Source organism: Osmerus mordax, chromosome 4, assembly GCF_038355195.1.
Source record: "Osmerus mordax isolate fOsmMor3 chromosome 4, fOsmMor3.pri, whole genome shotgun sequence".
Lineage (NCBI taxonomy): Eukaryota > Metazoa > Chordata > Actinopteri > Osmeriformes > Osmeridae > Osmerus > Osmerus mordax.
The window spans coordinates 10805001-10813807 of NC_090053.1; the positions used below are offsets into that span (position 1 = coordinate 10805001).

At 41.2% G+C, this 8807-nt stretch overlaps 1 long non-coding RNA gene across 1 annotated transcript; it reads left to right on the forward strand.

Annotated features, from left to right (window-relative positions):
- Positions 1–7006: 7006 nt before the first annotated feature.
- LOC136942571 (uncharacterized) lies at positions 7007–8595 on the forward strand. Its single transcript, XR_010876609.1, has 5 exons — positions 7007–7101; positions 7200–7235; positions 7519–7712; positions 7971–8130; positions 8348–8595. It is a non-coding gene; the product is annotated as an uncharacterized lncRNA (long non-coding RNA).
- The last annotated feature ends 212 nt before the right edge of the window (positions 8596–8807 follow it).

Here is an 8807-nt window from a genome sequence, read left to right on the forward strand (position 1 = left end):
GCGGCATATCCCACACATAGCCTAGTCTTGCCGACGTCGGCTTAAGATCGAAACGTTGTGTTCTATTCATAACGTCGGATAAGCATCTGCAAATGATCGGATTTCTTCTCATCTCTGTGCTCTATTTCAAACGTCGCAGATACGTCGGCTCATCGTGGGCTTATCACTGACTGCTTCAGGAAGAACGTATTATGCTCATGACATTCTATTTCTCAATGATTAAGGCTGGCAAAGGAATTTAAATTAAGTTACAATGAGTACTATTGCAACATAATGAAGGGGTTTAACCACTGATTGAAACACACACAAAAATGTGTAAAAGCAACAAACAAAAAAACGTTTTATGTGACTGTCCCACATTACCTGATCGTGTCACCCACACTGTCGGCCCGCTTCCGGCTGAATGTTGGCACAATCGGCTGAAGTCCGGGTCGGCTGAAGTATTGTCTCACTTGGTCGGGCCCACTCTGGCATGGTGTAGTCGTACTGACTACATCATACTGTACCTGGCCCGATTATGGTTCAAATGATGCGTTACGTTGTTGATGCAAAGCTTCAGCCTGAGTGTCGGCACTATCGGCTGAAGTCCGGGTTGGCTGAAGTAGCCTATACGGTCTCATTAAGTTGGGCCGACTCTGGCATGGTGTCGTACTGATTACATCACACTGTACCTGGCCCGATTATGGTTCAAGTTATGTGTTACGTTGTTGATTCACGAGCATGCTGCTCAGTCTGAGTGTTGTCTCTATCGGCTGAAATCAGGGTTGGCTGAAGCTATACGTTCTCATTAAGTCGGGCCGACTCTGGCATGGTGTAGTTGTACTGACTACATCACTGTACCTGGCCCGATTATGGTTCAAGTTATGTGTTACGTTGTTGATTCACGAGCATGCTTTAGTGTTGGCCCTATATCGGCTGAAGTCCAGTTGGCTGAAGTAGTCTTACGGTCTCATTAAGTCGGCCGATTCTGGCATGGCGTCGTACTGATTACATTGCACTGTACCTGGCCCGATTATGGTTTAAGTTATGTGTTACTGGTGCAATTAAGCGGCGCTTCAGTGGCACCATCGACTGAAGTCCGTGCAGGTCGAACTTCAGCCGATGGTCTCATTAGGTTGGGCCGAGTCTGGCATGGTAGAGTCTAGTCAGCAAACCCATATATGCATTTATTATGTATCCGTGTTTTTTAATTATCTAGGCCTATGTATTTTTCTTCTACTTGCTGATGTCCTACTGGAAACTCCTATCACCATAGGCATATTGGCAAGTTGGATCATCAAAATGTGGCTGGGCCACATCCTTGCTCCAGTTCTGGCTGGGTCTCCGGTCCAAAACTGGCCCACACACTGAAAACAGACACAATTTCCTCCGGCCCAGATGTGGCCCACACCCTGTCTACCATAACTAGATATTTGCGGCAGACAGACATAATACACTATGTGGCCCGATGCTAGTGGAAATTACAGTTTGGAGCCAATTAATATTTGCGGCAGATGTCAATCCAGCCCTAGGCCCGATTCCGTAAAGCGACAATCGGCCCACTACCTCTGGAACGGATACAGGCCGACTGCCGTTAATGACCATCCCGCACTGCAGAGCGCGAAACTGCTCACTTTCGAATTCAGAACCGGTAAGTGAAGCCTTGATTAACCCTTTAATTATTAACACATTTTAACTAGCTAAATAGTGTGTGAAATATAGCCTACATTATTTTGTCAGCAATGTAGAATAGCGGACAGATTACAAATATAATCTATTGTTTAAAAGGTATGACCATCCAGTGATTATAGGAGGTAAAGAACAGAATTTCCACAAATTAAAAAAATAGCTAGCATTAGCTCTATAGCTAGCGTTAGTAGGTAGCCTACAGTATCTTCTTTTCACAATCGACCACTGGCTAAACAAGATATTTAGCATAGCTTAAAAGGTAGCCTATATAGTGTTGGTAAATAATGTTTATTTAGCAAGTTTTACAGAAATGTGGTCATGTATTTTTGTCTAGAAGTAATTTAGAGCTACTAAACGTTTTGATGTTGATAGGCTACTCACAACCCTTAAAAAACTTGTATTTAATCAGTAAATCCAATGCTATGGGTAATTTGCCATGTTCCTGAGGCATCTTGGTAATAATGGAGACCAACGATGTCAACGATACTATCAAACTCACTAAGACTTCTACTTCGATTTAGCGCGCATGCACTTGTTGGTTCAAAACGGCTGCAAGTGTAGCGCCATCTAGCGGCGTTTGTAAATTGTCTTTTTTTTTTTAAGCACTAGAAGTATATATATATCCCAGCTATACAAATCATAGTAATTTCGATTTATGTATGACTCTAAATTAGAATGGGGTCATTAAATAAAGTTGGAATTCAATGTATTGATCAATAATTTTCTCTCTAAGACTACAGTAAGTTTGTGTAGTAGTTTGTGTCAGATTTCAGAATGCTACAGTAATTTGATCAACATAGAGCGCTAGAGTATGGAAAAGGCGGCATGGGAGAAGTTTTTCATAACAGAAATATGAATGGACGTAACGTAATGGCAACATTTCTACAAATAAGTCATCAGTAAATCATGTCATGTTTGTCGTTTAATAAATTGACATTTTGAATATGCCATTCACTATGTTCTGCTTAGATTTTAAACAACTTTTATAAACCATTAACTCATTTGTTTTCAATATTTTGAGTGTTTTATATCTATCTATATTTAATTGATTACCACATGCTGTATTTTATAATATAAACAGAAAAATACATGTTTATACTGCAACACCATCATGTTGATTTCTCACTTGTTTGTTTCCTCAGGTTGGAGAAAGAAAACGAAAGTAGAAAGAAAGAAAAACAACTCAGGTAAAACATGGATAGGCGTAGTCTTAGAAAACGAGCAGTTAAAAGGGTGAGTTCTACATTTTCTTCCTTTCCTGGTGAGTCTGCAGCTGTGGATCTAGCCTCCACAGGTCCACAGGCCTGTGGACCTGCAGATAATGCTAGTAATTCAGAGGAATACCAGGATCAAGCTGATGAGGGACTAAAATATGACAGCGAAGATGATTCCCAGGATGATGATGACATGGAAAATGTTAGTCCATCCCTTACTGATTCTCTATGTGACTGGGCAGTTCATTTCAGGGTGTCTTTAGTAGCTTTGACTGCACTTCTGGCCATCTTGAGAGTGTATCATCCTTTTCTACCAAAAGATGCCAGAACTCTACTTAATACGGTTACCTCCTACACCCTCCAAGTTGTTGCTGGTGGTACTTACCACTACATTGGCATTTTAAAAGCTTTTGCAAAAAGCTTTGAAAGAATCTGGTGTCACATTCCTAACAGACATGAATTCAAATTGCAGCTGAATGTTGATGGATTACCTTTGTTTAAGAGTTCCTCAGTCCAGTTCTGGCCAATCCTTGGCTTGATAAAGGGTGTTGTCAAAAAGCCAGTTGTCATTGCTTTGTTTTGTGGCAACTCAAAGCCAAGTTGTCTGGTTGAGTATCTAAAAGATCTTGTCAGTGAGTTACAAGGGCTGAGCAAAGGATTCATTATTAAGGGGAAACAATGCTTCCTTAAGGTCACTTCTGTCATCTGTGATGCCCCAGCAAGAGCTTACATTAAAAGGAACAAAATCTCACACTGGTTACTCAGGTTGTGACAAGTGTTTCCAAACAGGCGTTTATCTTAAACATAGGATGACATTTCCAGAAGTCAATAGCCCAGTCCGAACTGATCTGTCGTTTGAAATGATGTCTGATGATGAGCATCATATGAGGAAGTCACCATTAGTTGATGCAGGCATAGGCATGGTGTCTTCTTTTCCTCATGATTACATGCATCTCGTCTGTCTTGGGGTAGTACGTAGACTGTTGGATTTGTGGATTGCATCAGGGCCCTTACTCTGCCGCTTGTCTTCTCATCAGATGCAGCTTATCTCAAACGAACTTGTAGGCTTAAGAAGCTTCATTCCCATGGATTTTGCTCGTAAACCCAGACAGCTTTCAGAGAGGCTCAGGTGGAAAGCCACAGAGTTGCGACAGTTCTTGTTGTACACAGGTCCAGTGGTTCTCCGAAATGTGTTGTCAGCTTCAGTCTACAATAATTTCATGTTGTTATCGGTTGCCATTTTCATCCTTGCTAGTCCTTCATTGTCAGCAAATCTTCATGACTTTGCACACACATTACTTGTTTAATTTGTGACACATTTTGGTGAATTGTATGGTACTGAATTTGTTACTTACAATGTTCATGGGCTAACCCATCTTTCCGAGGATGTTAGGATACACGGCAATCTGGACCTTAAATCGGGATTTCCGTTTGAGGATTATTTAGGTCAAATCAAAAAGACGGTAAGAACCCCGCATCATCCACTAGCCCAGGTTATTCGTCGGATCTCAGAAATGGCCCCTTTTACAGTGAATGATGAAGCTTCACATGGAAAGAGAAAGTTGCAGAAGGAGCATGACCGTGGCCCAGTTCCACCCTCTATAGTGGGCCTGCCAGTACTTCAGTTCCAGGAGCTTTTCATAGGTGGTACCAAAATTAATGTATCAAGTGAAGGAGACAGATGCGTTAAGATTGGTGGTTGCATTGTTTTGGTTGACAACATCCTTCAGTGTCAGGATAAGATACATATTGTTTTCAGGGAATATGAAGTAATCGAACCATTTTTTGAGTATCCTCTGAATTCTTGTAAGTTGGGTATCTTCCTCGTTGGCAACATTTCATCAACCCTGAAAATCACTGAGTTATTTGACCATGTTGAGAAATATGTGAGGTTACCAAAAAAAGACAAATTTGTTGCAGTGCCACTACTGCACTTGTGTCAGTGATTTAATTTAGCCCTTTCAGCAGGATAAAGACAGTCCTTTCCCCATTTGGTTCTCTGTAGAGTCAGTTGTTTATGTAGCACCAAAAAACGCATAGATAGGAATGTTGTAGTCTGCAATCTCTTCACCATTCTACTGAGCAGGATATAAAAGCCAGTAGCATCTCCACTATCTTTTTACCTCTGCTGCATAATTACCTTTACAAGCTTGATGTCTTGAGCCTGGTTGTAAAATATAGAGGCTAGCCAAGAATTTGATTGGAGACTCCCTGGAATTGGGGAGGTTGTTTTGCCGTTGACTGGTTGATGCTAAAGTTAATATCATGTGGACTTCTGGTGCTTGGATTTTACATTTACATTTACATTTAGTCATTTAGCAGACGCTCTTATCCAGAGCGACTTACAGTAAGTACAGGGACATTCTCCCCGAGGCAAGTAGGGTGAAGTGCCTTGCCCAAGGACACAACGTCATCTGGCACGGCCGGGAATCGAACTGGCAACCTTCTGATTACAAGCCCGCTTCCCTAACCGCTCAGCCACCTGACTCCTGACTTTTGGATAGCCTCGGTTTGTGGTTAACATTAGTTGTTAGCAACCCCTTGGTGGAAGCACGAGGGGGCAGAGGGTTCTCACTGATGTCTTAGCTATCGCCGTTCGACGTTGATTTCTTTGCATCAAGATACATCGTACACGTAGACACCGTAAAACTATACAAAAGAATGCACAAATACAACAATGTAAATACACACAGGTTATAGCACAAAGGAATTATGTCTCGAACGTGTGCTGCTAGCAATTACATACATAGCACGTGCGGAGGTAAAATATTACAAAGGAATGAGAATAAGACAAGTTTGACAAGTGCAACGCATATACATATTACCTCGCTCCGCTTTCCAAAGGGAAACCAAATGTAGTATTATTCTGTTCACCAAACACGATTATTTAGAAACGAAATGCTGCTTCTTTTCATAACGTCTGCATTGAACTTCTTTCCATTCAAGTCATTTAGCATTTTACAGCTGCACGCACCTACGTGATGACGTGAAAAGCCCACAAACATCAAACAAGCCGGTCATTACACAAGTGCTACTTTGTTAAGGGGGCTGCATGTATGCTGAGATCTGTATACTCAAGCACAGCTATTTTGTTTACTTGAGGTTGTAAATAGTTTCAGTTTTCACGTTGGTCAGATGTTGTCAGTTATTTGTGTTGGTACCATACCTACCTGCAATAACTAAGATTTGTTTCAAACAGAATGTTTAAAATAGTTGAGTTTTTGGAAACTCATGAGGTGGAGCTGGTCCCAGCAATTTGGGAGGAGAATGGCCAGTGTGGTTGGCCAAACTTGAGGGGCATGGCCCTCCACCAGGCCGTCAAGAACCTAATGGCTCCTAGCCTTGACTGGGACCGGTGGGAGGTCCGCACGATGTATACAACAGGTAAATTTGACTTTTAAAGCTAGGTTTCACTTATTCTGACATATTGTATGCATGACCATTAGCTAAGGTACATTGTTACACAACCCTCCGCAATGCATGACTTTGATTGGTAAATTGCAGCATGCTGTGGTCCCTAGATAGGGAGTCAGATGGCTGAGCGGTGAGGGAATCGGGCTAGTAATCCGAAGGTTGCCAGTTCGATTCCCGGTCATGCCAACTGACGTTGTGTCCTTGGGCAAGGCACTTCACCCTACTTGCCTCGGGGGAATGTCCCTGTACTTACTGTAAGTCGCTCTGGATAAGAGCGTCTGCTAAATGACTAAATGTAAATGTAGATTATATTGTCCACTTGCCAGTATAACAGACCTGTTGTTTGGCTCAACACTGTATTTCTTATGGTGTTTGTGTAATTCTTAGCCTGAGTCTAATAAGGTTAAATGTAACTGGGTTTTACAGACAGCTATGAAGAGGGCAGGAGGAAGGCCAAAGAGGCAGAGACGTGGTCTGACCTCCAATCGGACACTGATTGTGGGAGTGGACCACAAAGGCCACAAAGGCGCAAAACGTATGGGTACCATTACTATTCCTTGATGCTTTGAGGTCATATTTACAGTTGTTTTTTACTTTGATACATTTTTTTTATTTTATAGGAAGAGTGTCCGGATTGGCACCCCTGAAGAAGATTCAGAAGACGAGCCGGCCCCTAAAATCTCATGTCAACCTGCCCCCCCGATTGCATACCCTGCAGTCCCCACCATCCCCAATTTGTCAGCAGCATCCCAGAACTGCTCTTTTTCAGAGCTCCTATCACATTGGGAGCCTATCAATTCGACATGTGAGTGTATTCTTTTGTTTTCTGATTGATTTTCCTTTGTAGGTATTCATTTTGTAGATAATGTTTCCTCACTTCCTTAATATATTGTTTTCTTGTAGTGCTGCCAGGCCCACCCCAGCAATCAGCAGAACCAGGTAGGGTCAATAGTGATTTCTACTCAGCCATGTTACTGGCATTTGTGTTTTTTGTTCATCACCTTGAAAAAAATAGTTTTGAAAGTGATCCAAACTATATTGTTCCGCTACAGTTATAGTTGTGGCGTGGACTATTATTGTATGTATAGAATGATTTCTAAAACTGTATCTTATACTTATAGTTATTGTTATCGTCCTTGGTGTGAATGGGCCTTGAGGATGGAGTTGTATAGGTTTGTAGTGTATTTATCTAAAAACATTATTGTTAACTTCTTTGTTATAGCCATACTGAGGGAGGTCCTGACTAAATTAGAGATGGTGCTGGACCAACAAACACAGATTCTCAGGCTTCTCCAGCACCGAGAGGTTCAGCTCCAGCCAGGCAACATTGAGGAAGGTCTACTGCCTCTGCAAGACCTTCCTCAACTCCTCAGTCTGGAGGAAAAACTCAGAAGTCCAGAGTTCAACCAAAGACTGGTGAAATTTGGATTTATTTATTTCCGTAACAATTGCACTATTACACAGCTACTGAAAGTTTTTTTCTCAAAACGACACACTCAAACCCAAATTGATTCAACACCACTTTGATATGAGGGAACAATTAGGATCACATTTTTGGTAGAGGAGGAAAACATGGAAAACAGACAGGGCAGGTTAACTGCAGACACAGTTGATGTTTATTCATTTTTTGAATATAACTATATTATTATATTATTGTTTTTTTATCGGTTTCAGGTCAACTGGTTGGGACTGATTGGGGGGGCGGATGTGCGCGACTGCACCTGGAGAACCTTAAAAAGGGTCATCTCCAACTCTCTCGCCAAAAACATTAATTGGCGGGGAGTCAATGGAAAGACATGCCTGGCCAGTCTGCAGCTCAGGGCAGTTGTGATTGGTAAGTACATCTGTTTACCAACAGAATTACCTGTCTCTTCCAGATGATATGTATGAAGGACTAATCCACGGTTAGGTGTGCATTCAATTATATTAATGCATAACTTGGAGGCAAGGAATGTCTGTATGCATGAGTGTCTATTTACATGTGCATGTTGGCTGCGCATTGATTTAGAAATGATAAGTGATCTTACAATATGTATTGCTTTATTTCAAAGCTGCAGTTAGAAGAAATCCCCTCACAGCCAATGCTGCTGAGGCGGACATTGAGGCCACCATGAAGAGGTGGCTTCAGCTGGCGTCGGATCTGGAGGGAGGAAGAAAAAGGCGCTTGATGCTAAAGGAGGGTCTTTAAATGTATTTATATATATATAGTAAGTTTGTTGTTGTTATTTTTGGTTCTATTTTCAATTGTTTTTTAATCAGTTTGTTGGTTGGTTTTGCTGGTTCATGTTCTATTTTAAATTGTTTCTTAATCTGTTTTTTTTCTCAATCTCTGTTTTGCTGTACATATGTTGAATAAATTATTTTTAATTGTGATTTGTCCATAGTGGTTTAAAATGGTTGTAACATGGGTGGGTGGGTGTGAGAGATAATGTAAGATATATTTATTTTTTATTTTGTTTTTTTTGTACATTTTCCTGATAGTGAACTATATTTGTTATAAAAGATTATATA